Below are 18,001 nucleotides of genomic sequence, written 5' to 3'. Positions count from 1 at the left end.
GATTCTGCAAGAGATCAAACATCTAAACCTTTACTCCAGCGAACATTATTTAAGTATATTACGCTTTGATATACAGAAGAAGCGATGAGACACTGGAAGGCCACACAATGAACGCTCAGTATGCCATAGAGCTTCCTTCCAAATAATCGTTGAATTAAGTCAAACAGATTGGTCTGAAATAGGATATTTGAAGGAAGAACACGACCACAAATCTACACAGGTTGCAGTGATCTTCCGCAAGCACGAACTCTTTATAAAAACAATCTTGCCTGTTCACTCTCTGTAAATCGCCCAGTTTCGATATCTCGGCCCGCAGTTGTGTAAAGCGGCCTTAAAACTAATCTCCGTAAATACAGGATGGATAAACAAAAAGTTTAGCTTCGCTGCAATGTTTGTGATAATTTATCTTGCCAAGTCGCCGTCAAATAAATCAGCTTGAGTGCGTCGCGTTACACCGCATTATGCATCGTAAATACGCGGTTTTGTCTCGCCTGCTGTTTCGTTCGTGGTATTGTATTAATTACTTTATACGTTTAATTTCCAGGTTGTTTGTGTAAGTGGTGACTGCATTAATTTATTATCAGTGGTGATAATACCGGTTAATGAGTATTCTATGTACTTTATTGCTACTCTGTCGTTTTTTCTTTTATTCATCGATATTAAAATTTGTTGTACAGATTGAATATCAAAAACTGTAAAAAGGAAATATGTATATTTGAACACGAAATAATATGCCATATAGGTTATATAAAAATTACATGCAAAAATATCTCTGAATTTCACTGCTTACTAAATTGGTGCAGTCAGGTCGTTATTTATAAATAGAGGTTCCTGGAATTTTATATTTCATACATTTGACTTCCAATAGCTACACACGTAGGTAACTATTAATTTATTTTTAGGATTTTCGTACCTCAAAAAGAAAAACGGAATCCTTAGGTTACATTATTCTTAGCCTTTTTTTCATAGATCTTGTAGAGGAATTAAAACCTACGCGGTATTTTCCGTAGACCCAGAATCATTGTTCCCACTAGTTCGATTCATTAGTTCGATCGTCGGACTAGTGAGAATTTTTTTTCTCATTAGTTCGACGGTCGAACTAGTGAGCATTTCTTTTCTCATTTGTTCGACCGTCGAACCAATTTAAATTTAAAAATAGTTCTACCACATTTCAATGTTTTACTAATTTCGTAATAAAATTAAAAACGCTTGGTTCGTTATAAAATATATATTCGTGTACATCTATAGGATATCTTAGATCTTCTTTCTTATCGTGTGGGTTGTAAGATTGATGACCAATCTTACAGACCCTGGTGTCAGAGTTATAGAGCCGCCAAAGGCCTCTGACGTGGCTCGTAACGACTACCTCCATAGATAGTAACCGGGACCATCGGCTTAACGTGCCTTCCGAAGCACGGAATCGTCTTATTTTTCGGACAATCTGGTGGCCCGCAATGTCCTAACCAAACCGGGAAAGTCTCACAAAGTAGTTTTTAAAAACTGTTTCCCACCCGGGAATCGAACCCAGGACCTCCGGATCGAGAGACCAATGCTCTAACCACTAGACCACGGAGGCTGTCTTAGATCGAATACATATTTAAAAAAACTTATAAATTATAAGCTGGCTTCCTAACAAAGTAAATAAACAATACATATAGATTACACAAATCATCGTCATATCACCCGGAAGTTGTCTACTGCACATTTCCTTAAATGCATCTATACCTACATCGCCTAGGTATGTGCATTATACATTATAAACATTTATTTATTTGGAACACCTACATATTTAACTGCAGGCACCAATAAATAAAACGTTATCACTGCAGCGCATGACTAGTGCAATACATCATATCGCATAGTTAAACAGGCTAAAAAAGCATCTACCCTCAAAATGAAAATAAAATCTATTACCACACTCCTTCTGCAGATGATATCCTATAGATGTACACGAATATATATTTTATAACGAACCAAGCGTTTTTAATTTTATTACGAAATTAGTAAAACATTGAAATGTGGTAGAACTATTTTTAAATTTAAATTGGTTCGACGGTCGAACAAATGAGAAAAGAAATGCTCACTAGTTCGACGGTCGAACTAATGAGAAAAAAAATTCTCACTAGTCCGACGATCGAACTAATAAATCGAACTAGTGGGAACAAAGGATTAAATTTGGCAAAAATAAAGTGTTGTGATTACAAACTCATTTGCAGTTGGTAAAATAATCGCTGGTTGGATCATAGATTGGTTTCTAGGATTTGTGCCTGGTTAATGGCAATAAGCTCGCCACGATGTTCTGATTCTAACTGTCGTACTATTGTGAATGAAAGGCCAATGAAATGTTTTCTGTGTCAAGCGGGCCCGCATTGATGAAGACTGATGTAAAACCTGGTCTTCATGTGAAAATATTCAAATACCTAGAGAATGTAGAGAACATTAGCTGTCTATAATTATATATTTTATAGGTCACCTGTATAGCGCAGCGCTTGCTCAAGATATGCTTTTGACGTTAATTGTACTGGTAGGTAATTACGCTACAGAAATTGTTTCCTATCTAATATCACATAGTTAAAATAGTATTATCTTAAACGTATTGTGTTGATTAATAATGCGTGATATGTGAACTATGTCAGACATTTGCAGCTCAATATTACCTAAACTCACACAACGGAAGACTAGCTAATGTATATTTTCACAAAAAGTAGAGTTAAAACGCAAAAAACACTAAATACTTAAACCAATTATTTCACCCGTCACCATTTGGTTTCTTTACTGTTTATCATTGTCTGCATGTTGTCAAAGTCGACGTACCTAAAGCTGAGGGCTGATCAAAATTCTTTCGCATTGTACATTCTGTCGGAATCTTCAGTTTTAAGTAAAATCAAAAATAAAATAAGTAAACATCAGAAAAAAAAATACACGAAATGTTACTAGTTGGCATGTGAATTTTTGCAATGTTAAAACGAAAATCGACCTTCTGTGATAGTTGCATGCTTTATTTGGAAAAACGTTCATTTGTTGGCCCTTTTAGTCATGTTATAAAAATTTAAGTTTAAAAATATTGTTTTTCGTCCTCAGTTAATGTCCTCTAGATGGCGCCACGTGGCCTATAACTACCGAACAATCAAGATGCTTCTAGTGATATCTCATTTGTTAAATTTTGTTAGATGGTTTAAAAGTTAGGTTGGAACAGACGTGCATATACACATAGTTACATAGCGGACACATAATCCTCCAACAATCGTGCGTACTTCCATGGTTCACAATCTTGGCCTATGTTGCTCTATGTTCACAATCATGTATGTAGGTATGTCTGGATAATTGCGCGTATGTAAGCTAGATTTAACTCTATCGTTGTAGTTCCTAATTGTTACATCCTACTTGTACCTAAATTGAACTGCGTCTTAATTTGCGGCAGAGATTGGACAATTTAATCCGACATTACAGGGGCATGCTAATTCGACATCACTATTGCTGTGTCATGGGCACACTGATTCGAGTCGGGATTTAGCTTATCCCATTGGGTGATTAATGACAATAGACCAAACGAGCTCTTGGCTTCCTGTTTATTAAGGGAAAACCATGGTTCAACAATTGCTGTTGTTCACAACACTAGGCAAGCTACACATGCGAGGTTCAATCTAAAGACGAGAAAAAATATACAAAATATTTCATTTGTTCAGAACAATTTACAGTAATATACAGGCTTTAGTGACATCGTACCGAATACTGAGGGGGGTGATTCAGACAATAATTCTGAGTTAATATCAAGTGGAATTTTGCGTCTCAAAACTCATGTTAATTTTTTTATTTTTTAAATTTTGTACTTTTGAGACTTTCACTTTGTATTAATCTGAGTTAATATTACCTAAGTACCATACTGAGGGGGATGATTTTGAGTTGATTTCAAGTGGAATTGTCGTAGAATGTGTAAAACCTGTCGGAAAATTCTTGAAAATTTTGGTGATTTTTAATTATTTTCATTTCTATACTTTTGTGAAGGAAATTCGACTTCATATAAATACAGAATAATGGTCTGAATTATTACTAAAGTTTTCGTTACGATGTCACTAACACTCTATATGTGATCGGAATATCCTTTTAAGCAAAGTGCCTGTGTCAGGAGACTGCGCTTTTCCATAAAAAATCAAGTTGTAAATAAATTAAATAAAACAAACAAACACAACACACACTCTAGAACACTTAAGCGCCTATTTGGATGTGACGAAATTACGTATGTTTCGGATATATTACATAAATTGTTAAATAGATAATTATTTATAACTTACTAGCGACCCGCCCCCGGCTTCGCTCGGGTGGAATACTGAGGAAAAAATGAAATTATTTACGACATCACATTAAAAACCTCAAAAACCACAGTCAGTACTTCTCCACTATTTAATAGATGTTATTATACATATAAACCTTCCTCTTAAATCACTTTACCTATTAAAAAAACCGCATCAAAATCCCTTGCATTAGTTTTAGAGATTTAAGCGTACATAGGGATATATGGACAGAAAAAACGACTTTGTTTTATACTATGTAGTGATTTATTAATTTTAATAAAGAAAAATGTAATAACACCACTTAAATACGAATATTTATTTATATAAACCAGCTGATCACTGCAGTAACAGTCTCCATGCTCTAGTGGTTAGAGCATGGGCTCACATCCTGGCGGTTCGAGTTAAATTCCTGATGGGGAAATGTCTAAAATTGCCTGTGTGAGATCGTTATTTGTTAAACTAGGAGATTACAGACCGACTGTTCGTAAACGTGAGATGATTGGCCAGGTTACCAGCCCAAACGCCTCTACCAACTTGCTTTGGAGCCGCGTGGTGGAATATGCTCCATAACCGTTCCCGTTGAATAGGGGATGGCCTGTCTCTAGCAGTGTCAAGGGTAACTAAAAAAGACGGCACGATTATTGACTACATAGTCGTGTAAATGAGGAAATCTTGGGTGCGATGATTCTTACTCTTGCAGATGTGAAAACAAGGTGGGTTAGTACCCGCATCTGAACATCTGATAGGTAACTCCATTCACCTGTTCATCGTGATAACACACGTATATTAACTTTGTCACCAAGCCAACGACATTCCAACTGGCGTAGGCTTCTCCTACAGAGTGTGTGGTAGAATTTTTCACTTCAAAATTGGCTTCTTCAACCATGAAAAAATCCATGCTTCTCTGCTCTGCGACAATGATAGTCATGAATCTTCAGAAACATATGTATGAGATATTTATGATGATGATTAACTTTATGTTCTGACGACTTATGGATATTGAGTTACAATTAGACGTGTGTGTAAGTTGTTCAATGTTCAGTTTAATACCCAATTATAACCACGGTTTCTTGTGGCTAACAACTTCGGGAAACTTTGGTAACTAGGCCGGCCAACTCAGCCGCCTCCTCATTCCCTTTGGGAGTTCCTTCACTTATGCGCCTACTTAAGTAAATTTAGGACCTTTTAGCTTTCCGTTTTAGTTATAATACATTTTAGAGTTCATTCACGGTGAATTTGGTTATCACGTCTGTACTATTTTTCAGACACGGATTTGGCTCAATTGTGTGTCTCGTGGTTCCATTAGATCTATCTCCGTGGACCAGTGGTTAAGCATTGGCTTGGGCTCACGATCCGGAGGTGTCAGATTCGAATCTTGATGGGGACATGTCATAAAAAAACACTTTGTGATTCTTAGTTTGTTTAGGACATTGCAAGCTGATCACCCGATTTTCCGAAAGTAAACTATTTCCTTCAATAAAAATAAAAATAATAACAATAATTATTTATTGTGTTGAAACAATACAGTATTACAATACAATAATAAAATACAGCATTTTCACAGTAGTAGTCGTTACATAAGTCACTTTAGGGGCCTATGGCGGCTCAATAGTAACCTGTTACCAGGGTTGAGGGGGTCGGTCATTGATCTGATAACCCACACGACAGAATAATTCTATCTGTTTGTGTTAATTTTTATCCCAATATTCCAGGGTCGTTTAAAATTAATAAACGCGTGTATAATATTTGTATGTATTTGTCTATGTAAGAATCGCTACTAGGTACGTCTAAAATCTAGTCCAATAGCTACCTGAATTTTCAAACACGCTTCCACGAGCTGGTTAAAAATAAATTCGCATCCTAACATTCAAATGGAAGAGAATTTTCCTTGGCGACACTCGATATTATTATTCCATATCATAAGATGCCAGTGCCTTGTCGTAAAAGGTTGGGTATCTTTCAAAAGTATATGAGGAACCGTCTATCGAAAATATTTTCAAATATTTGTATATTCCCCTATCAATAAAGACCAACAGACGCCTTTACAACTTCTCGGCGCAAGGATTTCTCAATTTGTATTTCGATTCTGTACATTTTTATCGTACCTACTATCCAAACTATTATAAATTCGAAAATCACTCTGTCTAGCTAGGTAACTACTTAACTATTCTTCGACAGATTTCAGAGTAAAATAAGACTACAGACTGATTAGATGGATGTAGGTACCTACAAGAGTACTTTCTCTTTTCAGAGACCAACTTACCGGGATAACTAAACACGACAGATAATGAATTAATAACAAATGAATATAGTCTATATGAGTGCTTTTGCATTAAATTCATAATAATGTGTGAAACAATAACGATGAATGAATTCAATATTTTGATTATCTTAATGTAATTGTGAAAACACATTGCAATTCACAACGCTGTTGATAAATAATTATAAGTGTGATAATGAGTTTGTTGCGCTAGATTACACATAAATTATTTATTTAATTAATTATTTATTAACTTTGATTTGAAAATCCAAAATTATATAGTAATCTAAAAACAATTAATAAGAATAAAAATAAATATCGAATTCTTTTATCAATACAAATACATACATACTTAACTCACGCCTAATTTTATGCATGTCGATTACCCGTCCCTTTCTTTTTCAGTGGATAAGAAAATGAACAGGTATAACTTAAAATAAAATTAGATGGCGTCTGCAGGAATTAGCACAACTAAGTAATTAAACAAATTTCTAGTAACGTTATTCTATCGTGTATCTCTTCTAGAATCTAGAATGGAACGTATTATTATGTCTAAATCTATACCTGTACTATCGATAGAACAGGATGATTGTATTGGGATTGAATAAAAGATTATGCATTCTGTTTGACATCTCGGGCAAGTCGTAAAAACCGAATGGGGGATTGTGCTGTGCTGAAAACATCCATTGTAGGATTTTGTATCAAAATTGTTTGCAAATTGTCTTTCGGTTAGAGGACTTACATAATGTCGACTGTGTGCTACTCACAAAGAGAAAACTTAAATCGAAAAAAATCTGACTCGCAGAACTTGACTTGAAGCCGCAGCTCTTGTCAAGCCCGGACGAGCGTGTTAACCACCACTGACACCTCTTCCTGTCCATGCGAAATTCTTTCAATATATTATCGACGCCACTCGTTTGCTGCTCGTTTTGAAGAGGCACATGAGAAAGCTAATTATAGCTGACCCTGTCAGTTTATATATGAGCATATTATTAGGTAATTATTTATTTCGACTGTTATTACACCCATCTGAATTCATGACTGCCCTGTTCGGAAAAGGCGTGACTTATATCTTAGTGTATTCATATCCCCGGACTCTACTTAAACCACTGAATTCTGTTTTGTGAGTTTGAATACATATTTCGATCATATATAATTGATATCACGTGGTTTCCAGAATTTGTGCTCGGTTAGTGGCAATAGGCTCACCCCCTGTTACATGGCGAAGAATGACTGTACACCTCTATCTACCTCTTTGAGATACAGGCGTGTTTGTGTTTAAACACCCAAGCCATGTAGATTTAATACTAAGAACTTTTAGTGGCCTTTCCGTTCCTAGAAAACTTGGACGCACTCTAAGCCACGGTAAACCAAGCAGTGTCTCTGAAGATCGATAGTCTTTTGTCAACAAAGTCCCATATTTTATCCGGCTGGCAGTGCCGAACCGCGCAAACTTTTGACCACAAGCCGTAAACAATGTCTAGACTGCTTTGCTACAGGGTCGAACAAATACGAGATCCACCTAAATTACAGAGCGACAATAAAGGAAGGCATACATTTTGCTTCAGACACATTTTTGGAAAGTAATACTTTCTTGAAGGGGATTGAAAACATTTGCTGGTATCAGGAATATTGGAAGAAAAGAGTAGATCTTTGCTCAGCAGTGCGATACTGTACTACTTGCTGTGTTGCAATCTAGAAAAAGGTTCATCATTAATTTAAGAGGCACGCTCTTGTCGGCGTAGCATTCTCCATGCTACTTTTTTAGGGAAAAATAGGGTAGTGGTTTCCCTCTTGCCTTCCGCCCCGTAGTACTCAGTCTGACGCGACGGGGATGGCAACCAGCGTAGTCTATTTCAAAGCCGTACTAGGACTTCTGGCCTCCGCCTCTAAATAATACAGACAGTTACTGCTGCCCTCTGTCAGGTATATAATATAAATTGAAAAATAAAAATAAAAAATAAATAAATTAATAAAAATTCAAATTAAATTTGAATTTGAATTGAAATACCATATTGGTATATTATTTTTTATTTTATTTAAATTGAAATTTAGTTCTGTGCAATAAAGTATATTTGATTTGATAAATTGCTGAGAATTTTCTTTCACAAAATTTAACGACATTTTATTATTTCCGGGAATCGTTTTAGGTAAAGATCGCATGATCATTGAACCCTTCAAATATTTTATGCCGTCCCAAGTTGCGAGTCTCTTTTATAAATAGGCGACAAATAAAAATATAAATGATATTTTAGATGGCAGAGGCGTCTTGGATCCGATAAGATAAAGGGCAACGAAATAATATCGTTCCAACAAAACGTCTTAGATTGGGGGATATAGAGGCTGAATCCTCAGGGCGATGACTTCTCGTTGAAGACACACTTGATGCTATAAAGACGTGCTCCGAATTCTGCGTACCGTTTGCGACAAGCTTCAGTGCAAAGTTATAGGCACAACGGGCTCGTACACAGCGACAGAACGCCTGAAGGGATACTTACAAGGCCTAGTTGGCACAACATTATCGGGTTTTGGACTGTTATTTATGTCGCTCTTGTGACTATTGTGGCATGTATTAACATCGATAAACGCAACTAACAACGTTTATATGAGCATCCGGATAGCTATTTTAATTTGGCCTCAAGTACGAGTCATTTTTCGCTCTAGTGTTTATGCGGTTTATTGCGGGTTTCGCTTACATAATAACATTTAATTGTTTGGTTCAGAAGAATCAAATTTTAAATTATTCATAATTATATTATTAGTGAATGCGGCTGATTTCCCAAAATTGATGTTTTTGATAAAGGATACCTATTGCGGAGAAGAGTAACCACAGCACATAGGGTCATAATACACGTACTGTATTCGCTTGGAATTTCAATTCAATATTATGTTTTTATTACCGGTCACATAATCGGTATTATATTATTACTCGCAATAAGTGTGTTTCATACCTTGGAATACCTAACTATCTTCAATAAAGTGCTTCGTCGTCGTTCGTATTACATCACCATTCTATGGGCACGTCCTGATAATTAATTTCCGTTGTATATGCAAATCATTCCAGTTTTCTTGCACCTCTCATGATTACTTACATAAATATTTATTACGCTGCCTATGAAAGCAATTTGATTAAATATTCCGCATTTTAAGAGCTCCACGTGGTAGAAGCGTTCTTTATAAATGAAGGTTTCATGAGCGTTTGCGATATTTAAGGAAAAACAATAAATAAAAAAACCACTTGATATCAACTCAGAATCATGGCCTGAATCATCCCTCAAAGTTTTCGTTATGATGTCACTAACATCCTGTATTTAGCAGAACGTCTACTTCAGTAGAATTATTGTTTATATTTCAATATTAGAAAATATTTTACAATAGCGTCAAAGTGTGTTACGAGTTAGATCTTTCAAAGTACAAAAGCCAGTGTAGTGACGTTCATTAGCATAGTGATGTATCAGTCGAGATTAAGCTGATCAATTCTGTTCTATCTAACACTTAGAATATAGAATATGGAGGAAGTGCACGTTATATCGCTTGATCTGTGTCCGGGTCGGCTAAGTAATTGAGGTACCACATGAAATTGAAGGGGTCTTATTACTTACACCACACATATAGCATCTTGAAACCTTATAGCCAATTACCAAGCCTATGTAGTGGTACAGAAGCGATGTATTGCCTATTAATCGGGTAAATTTTGAATATAATATAAGACGATTATCAGTACGTAGTAATATACCCTTATAGGCTTATATACCTAAATAGACCCATGATAGGTCAGTTGACTCGAGGGAAATCCGTCTCCGCCAAAGTGGTCTATATTGACAGTCGTCTGCCGACGACCTACACACATTCGAAATTTAAATTACACACCACACACATTATTTTTTTCTATCGTGTGGGTTGTGAAGATTACTAAGTCCAGCAACCCTGTTGACAGGGTTATTATTGAGCCGCCAAAGGCCCCTGACTACGTACTTACATCAGTAAGTAGTAACCGGGACCAACGGCTTAACGTGCCTTCCGAAGCACGGATAATCTTACTTTTGGATAATCAGGTGATCAGCCTGTAATGTCCTAACCAAACTAGGGATCACAAAGTGATTTTTGTGATATGTCCCCACCGGTATTCGAACCCGGGGCCTCCGAATCGGGAGCACAACGCTCTACTACTGCCACACACATTTTCATTTGTTTTATGTACAATAAAGAATATTTGATTTTATATTATTCAAACGTGTGTTGACTTTATCTTGGCTTGGCCGACAATATTGTAACACTTATCATTATGAAAGCCTAAAGCTAAGAAGATCACTAAGTATTTAAATATAAATATAAACTATAAATCAGAATACCTACTGTGTGGTGAAACAGTGGCATCTTACCGGAATAAGCCTACCGCAAATACTAAGTGAATCACGTTGAACAGCGCGGTAATATAATTTCCGTCTCTATAGGTACCTATTAAACATCCACTGTAGTAGACGTAGATATGGCATTTATGCTTACAGTACAAACCCTTCATTGCACGTAAAACACAACTAATAGATAAAAATAAGTCCCACTGCTTTTTACTGCCTTACATTTACTAAAGTGTGTACCAACTTGTCACATCATCACTTACCATCAGGTGAGGTTGTGGTCAAAGACAAACTTAATTTGTAATAAAAATCTTATTACCCAAGTTCATAATTGGAAGGCTGTACTTCTAACAACACCACTTGGGATATAATCGTGAACTTATGTCAATTTTATGTACAGTCTTATACTTACGAGTGTATTTGTTGAGTTGCGCGCGATAACGTAACCCACGCAGCAGAGGCTGGAGTAGGTACGATAAAGCTAACATCTCTTGTTTGGTCAAGGGTCTCATTTTACCGATTGCTGTATCTTGCTGCAATTTCGTCTAGATTATTGTTAGCACACTGTCCCGGTCCAGACATATTGAATCTCGATGATCACTTTGGACGATGTGAAACGGTTTCTCCGCAAACTATACAGGGTGTTAGTGACATCGTAACGAAAACTTTGAGGGATAATTCAGGCCATGACTCTGAGTTGATATCAAGTGGATTTTTTTGCTTTTATTGGTTTGATTAAGAGAAGGTTTGTGCCTAGCAGTGGGTCGTATATAGGCTGTTTATGTTATGTTATAGATGTAGATCTTCTTCTTCTATCGTGTGGGTTGTGAGGGTGATGAACCTCATCTACCCTGGTGTCAGGGTTATTATTGAGCCGCCAAAGGCCCCTGACTACGTACTTACATCAGTAAGTAGTAACCGGAACTAACGGCTTGATATGCACGGAAGCACGGATCATCTTACTTCTGGACAATAAGGTAATCAGCCTTCAATGTCTTAACTAAACCAGGGATCACGAAGTGATTTTTGGGATTTGTCCCCACCGGGATTCCAACCCGGAACCTCCGAATCGTAGGTCCAATCGGGATAGTCAGGGGTACATTCATCGCAAGAAGAAGTAAGTACCCACACTTCACAGAGCTCTCTGTTAGACCAACAATATTCAGTGTAATGTAATCGTTTATTTATCGTGATCATAAGCACAGAAACGCCATAATAGGCCTTATTGCTAGGACAGCACTTTCAGACGCAACTTTGTTACATATTTGTGTTGATTGCTTTTACTTTTTAAATGTTATAACAGCAAGCAGAGGCTGAAGAAATCAAGATGATTGGAACTCTGTTTATTTGAGCCCTACATCCCAGCAGGGGATAACAGCATTAGAAGAAGGGTACCCCTTTTTCCCATTTACCCAACTAAAATCAAATTAAGTGTTGCATCTGGCATCAGTGCCCGGCTAAAAGCTAACGAGGTCGGAAATGCTCGACGGCCAGCGAATTAATGCTTATTAATTATTCATTAATGCTGTCATGAAATTTTGTACGTAAGCATGTAAGTAGTGTGTAATTAATGACCCAAAAACTGAAAAGAAAAATATTGTGAAATGTGTGAGTCACACGAACACACGATTTTGGTGGAAACTGGCAATAAATTACAGTAAAGGTTCAAAAAAAGAATTGACGAAACATTTTTTTTTTATATAAATAAAAAATATAAAAATAAAATGCCCATAAAGGAAATAGGTTAAACCAAACGCAGATAACACAATTACAATATGAAGAATACAGAAAAAATAAGTACAGAAATTTGTATATTTTTGGTAATTAAAGAATTTTTATAACTACTAGGTATGATAATAATATTAAAAGGAAAAGAAGAAAACATGATAACCTATCTAATTCAGTCAAATTAGGTGTAAGTACTTAGTTTCTCAAAAAATGTGTGCAATTCTTCTCATAAATTCTCTTAGACATTACTCATATTCAAAAAATCCGGTAACCTCGTACAATTCCTATAGAAACTCGGCGTGCATGTGAATTTATCTCGGCGTTTTCACAAACACACGCTTGGGAATGAATAACGAGGGGCTGAAATTGTAAAGTTTGTAGGAAACGCCTTATTTTACACTCGCTCCGCTCTGAAATGTGAACTGTGTACTTTACTGTCATACGAATTCTAGACTTAACAAAACACAGGAGTTCTGTCTGGGTTTCTTGCGCCGTTTTGTATGTATAACTCCAGGCATCATAGGCTGACTCATAAATAGGTGTTCTTCTTTTGACTACGACTGTACTAGATTACTAGCCTTTAGATTATTCCGTTTTTAGAAATTGTCGTTTACCAAATTTGCTCTTCTGCCAAGTTGCCCTTTAGCGAACAAAGAAGCTGTGGTAGTTTAAGCTGAAAGCATATCAGGATTCTTTCAAATTGTGTGCGATGTTAGAATTTTCAATATTTAATGATATTTGATCGTTTTCATATCTCGGGCGTATGAACTGCCGGACTTTTGAAAGGAAGTGTGTGGGGCCGAAGCCAACCTTAAGACAATTTAATCTAAATGTGACGTGACACCAACCGGCGATTATCCATGTATGCACTATGGGAGTGCACCCAAAGACAATCCCCGGTTTGTGTAGTACTATTGCAGATTATGGGAACAAAGGGCTATTATTGGGTTGGGGTTTGTGGTCCGGGATACTGGGGCTATGGGAGACTATGGCACCTGCTCGACTAATGTTAATAACAAAGATACAATGAGCAGACGGTCACTCGCCATTCACTGGATGTGCCACCTATCTAGCCGACGCGACTGAACGGCAAGACAGCAACAGCAAGATATTTGTGAGCAGCTCACGGTGTCGAGAGGTGTACACCGCTTTTAGCGGCGAGGCTTTATTAATATTATTTTGCGACTTATTGTGTACTATTAGACTTATTGTAGCTAGAATATCACCGATTGAGAAATTGGTCGGTGTGCTGCGGAACGGAAGGCGATTGGGGCAACCACCGTTCTACACGCCCTATCTATGGAGTAATGAAGGCGATTACTCCACCGACAAGAGCGCAGCTCTTAATTAAAGACAGATAGTACTACTACGATGGTAGTATTTACTACGATGTCATATGAGTTATTTATGCCTGCTATAAAACTTGTTAAATAATTTTCCAACACGTTGGATTTCAGTCAAATTAGATAACTAAAGGCAGCTAAATGATACACCAAGTGTTTTGGAAATCTACGTTGTAATCATGACACAACTTCCCGAGAGAGCAGATTGTATGTAAAATTAAATCGCTCGCTAAGTACTTAGAGCTCTAGTTAGTTCCAAAATGGTTCTAGAAACTCTAATCCAAACGTTATGTGAGGAAACATGTTTAGTCTGTCCTTGTTTGTCATATTTACGACTAGTTGCTGTATATTTTTATTTTCTTGTCTTTTATTTCCCTTTTTAGGATTCCGTATCGAGACGGCACCATATTTCTTAGCCTACGCTGTCAGTTTGTTCTCAATTAGAGGTCTTTCTAACGACGTGACTACTTAGCCGGACAAATAGAGAGCGCTAAGGGCTCTCACCACTCCACTCTCACCAGTACAAAATGTAAGACAACAGGCCTGAGGGTGGCCGGTTGGGTGCGAACCTTAGCTCAGGGCGTCGTCTGAGAATAATTAATCAACCCTAGTGGGACGATAGTGATAAGCGCTGAATATGGGAACCATTAGGGGGGTGTATCTGTTCATCGGCACTAGATACCATCAAACTACTACTAGAATAGAAGGTTGAAATGTTTACGGACGGCTACCAAATATAAAAATCGAAAATTAAAAATTACATGCTTTTTCTTTTTCTGTAGTAAAAATAGTAGGTAAAAAGTGAATAGAAATTGTATTAACTAAGACATTTTGTTTCGGTTTCATAAATTGCGTTACCTACCTAATCTTGTGCGGTGATACAGAACCATCGGTACAGTGTCCCACTTAGCTGGTATTTTATAGTTATAACTTTTGGCTTTTATACCTCTTGGCAAGGAGCTATTTATCTTACTTGTATGATAGTATCAGCCACTTTAGTATGCCTGCTTGAGCCTAAAAGAAATGCTAAAAGCTTACCATATCAAACTAATAAAAATATATGAAAGAACGAATGTACTTACCTTATTTATAATAATATACCATAACATTTGATACTACGTGACATGCATTATAGAACATAAATTGAGTCACTTACGCCCCACTGCTGGGAACACGCCTCCTCCCAATCAACCGGAGGGGGTATGGAGTACCAACACGTAGTTCCAGTATTTGGCTTCGTAGCCCGAGACCAACGTACCTTCTAAATTACGGTATCATCTTACTTCTTCGGACAATTAGCTTCAGCCTACAAAGTCCTAGCCAAACAAAGGACAGTCTCACAAAGTGATATCGGCAATGTCCCCATTAGGAATGAAACCTGGACCTCTGTATCTTGAGCCCGACATTTGACATGCAAAGTAAATTATTAATGCAAGGTAAATGTAGTTGTGGCGTCACCTCCAATAATTTTATATATTTATTTACAGTATTTTTGATAGCGCAAACTTTTTACTCTATCGAATATGTCATTCATTTAGAAAAATAAAAATTCTGACAGTTCTGTCAGTTCGTTCTTTATTTTTATTTAGACGGACCCCATATAGTCACCCTGACAGACATAACATAAATTGCATAACATAACATAAATCTCACGACTATATCCCAATTAGTTGTCAGAAGTACATCCATCGCAATATAAACTAAGTATCCAAACCTCACCGAGCTTTGTGTTAGACGAACGCGATAGATGGTAAGCCGTATCGCCGTCTATAATAGTCGAGCAAACTATCCCATAAGGCATTTTGACACCGCTAATTGAAAAGTCTCTTTGTATGTGACACTACGCACATAGAGACTGTCAGCGTCTGAGCGAAACGTTCCATCTCTAGCGAGTTGCGAATGCATGCTGCGATTTCTCTCAGTAGTAAAATCCCTGAGCATTGCTGTAAGTGTCACGAGTCGAGATGTCAGTACCGTGCCACGGTACCACTATCCCACTACAAATGCTTTCGAACGCTGAGCTACGAGAAAGCAGTCGCAGTCTGAATACAAATTCTAACGAGATCCTTGCACATTTGGATCAGACACCTACCTTAATGCTAAGTACCATTCCACTATAAGATTTGCAACTCGACCATGATTTGTAAGGCGACTTTGCTTAAAGTATCGGGATAAAAGAGCTTTGACAGGAAAATCGGCGATAAAACGAATTTACTCTGAGACGCGACATAACTGAATCGATTTTTCGTTCTGGAAACCTCATTCGTTTTAGACGTAGGTAGAACGGCTGTAGAAAATTTACTGTTTTCGACTTTGTTCGCTGTTATCAGTTCCTTTTAGAAAACTTTACTAAATTACAAAGTTGTAATGATTAGAAAAGGTTTCACTTTAATTTTGTATAAACTTCGGTAACCTAATAATTAAAATACAGTAAAATTGCAATTTTGGTTTAAGTGAGTATTTAAAGATAAGTTTTAATATTGCGGATGTATCTAGAAATACAAATACGCATGTTACAAGTACCGCAAATTTTAATTAAGGCCAAATGAAATTTCTAGGTCACAACATAATTATACTTAGCTTAGTTTAATTTTGTTTTGATAATGATTCTCAGTAAATTTACGTAATCCAAATGTTTACAGGGAAATATAATTAATGGGCGAAATAACATACCATAATCGTTTGTAATTTTGTTGTGACTATAATTGTAATATAGTATGTACGTATAGTATTAAGTATTTATTGTGTTAACTTTAGTTTTACTTTTAGGTATTTATTTTTTTGTTGAACCATCCCGCATCCAAGTTTGTAAATGTTTATTTCCTTTTGGTGATTGCCTGGAAGAAATTGCTCTAGAGCAATAAGGCCGCCCAAATTGTGCTGTATTCATGTGTTAATGTCTGATTGTTTAAATGTAGTTCTGTGCAATAAAGTATATTTGATTTGATTTGATTTGAATCTAAAGGCTTCGCCACACCAAACGTAAATCAGAAGCAACAGCGCGGTGGCTGATTCAACGCGCGCCTACGTTACAACCGCGTTCAATTGTCACATTTTAATTCCCGTGCAATATTCTCCCACAACGTTATGTGCTGTCTTTAAAATTTTATAAACATTTAATTTAATGCTCTCATACGATGATTTTTACATGTACTTTAATTCATGTTTCGATCATGGATAATTGATATCACGGTCATTAGAGGTACAGCAACCGCAAGATGAACTAAGTACCCAAACCTCACTGAAGAAACGGCCAACGGCCTCCGTGGCCCAGTGGTTTGAGTGTTGGGCTCCCAATCCGGAGGTTCCGGGTTCAAATCCTGGTGGGGGCACATCACGAAAATCACTTTGTGGTCCCTAGTTTGGTTATAGGACATTACAGGCTGATCACCTGATTGCCCGTAAGAAAGATTATCCGTGCTTCGGAAGGCACGTTAAGCTTTTGGTCCCGGTTACTACTTACTGATCTTCTTCTATCGTATGGGTTGTGAGGCGGGGTACCAACCTCATCAAACCTGGTGTCAGAGTTACTACTTACTGATGTAAGTTAGTAGTCGTTACATGAGCCATGTCAGGGGCCTTTTGCGGCCCGGCCCAATAGTAACCCTGTCAGGGTTGATGAGGTTGATAATCCACCTCACAACCCACATGATAGAAGAAGACTGAAGAAAGATCTTGTCCTTGTCGTAGAGTTGATATAAAAGTCGCGTAACTTTCATGCTTTAGAAAGATAGATAAAATACTTTATTGCGTACAATGGACACAAAATACAGAGATAAGAACAACATATACAGTAAAGCACAACAGGCGGCCTTTGGTAAACTAGGCTTTAGTTTGTGTCTACCAGAATCGACAACACTGTGTATACAATACGGATTCACGATACGAAGTACAAAACAAAACTGTCACGGTGGAGACCAACAATTACAGAGCAACCGAGCACATATCCCACATCCGTCGCGGCTTCCTATGTCGTAGTTCCTGCCGTAGACTCTTGATAAGACTATCAACAATATCGAT

General features: G+C 37.1%; 1 non-coding gene across 1 annotated transcript; it reads left to right on the top strand.

Annotated features, from left to right (window-relative positions):
- Positions 1-17,240: 17,240 nt before the first annotated feature.
- Positions 17,241-17,313, top strand: Trnag-ccc (transfer RNA glycine (anticodon CCC)). Its single transcript has one exon. It is a non-coding gene; the product is annotated as a tRNA-Gly (tRNA).
- Positions 17,314-18,001: the final 688 nt, after the last annotated feature.

The sequence above is a fragment of the Pectinophora gossypiella genome, chromosome 12 (assembly GCF_024362695.1).
Source record: "Pectinophora gossypiella chromosome 12, ilPecGoss1.1, whole genome shotgun sequence".
NCBI classification, from domain to species: Eukaryota; Metazoa; Arthropoda; class Insecta; order Lepidoptera; family Gelechiidae; genus Pectinophora; species Pectinophora gossypiella.
The sequence above is the reverse complement of the archived record's forward strand: the minus strand, read 5'-3'. Positions and strand labels throughout refer to the sequence as shown.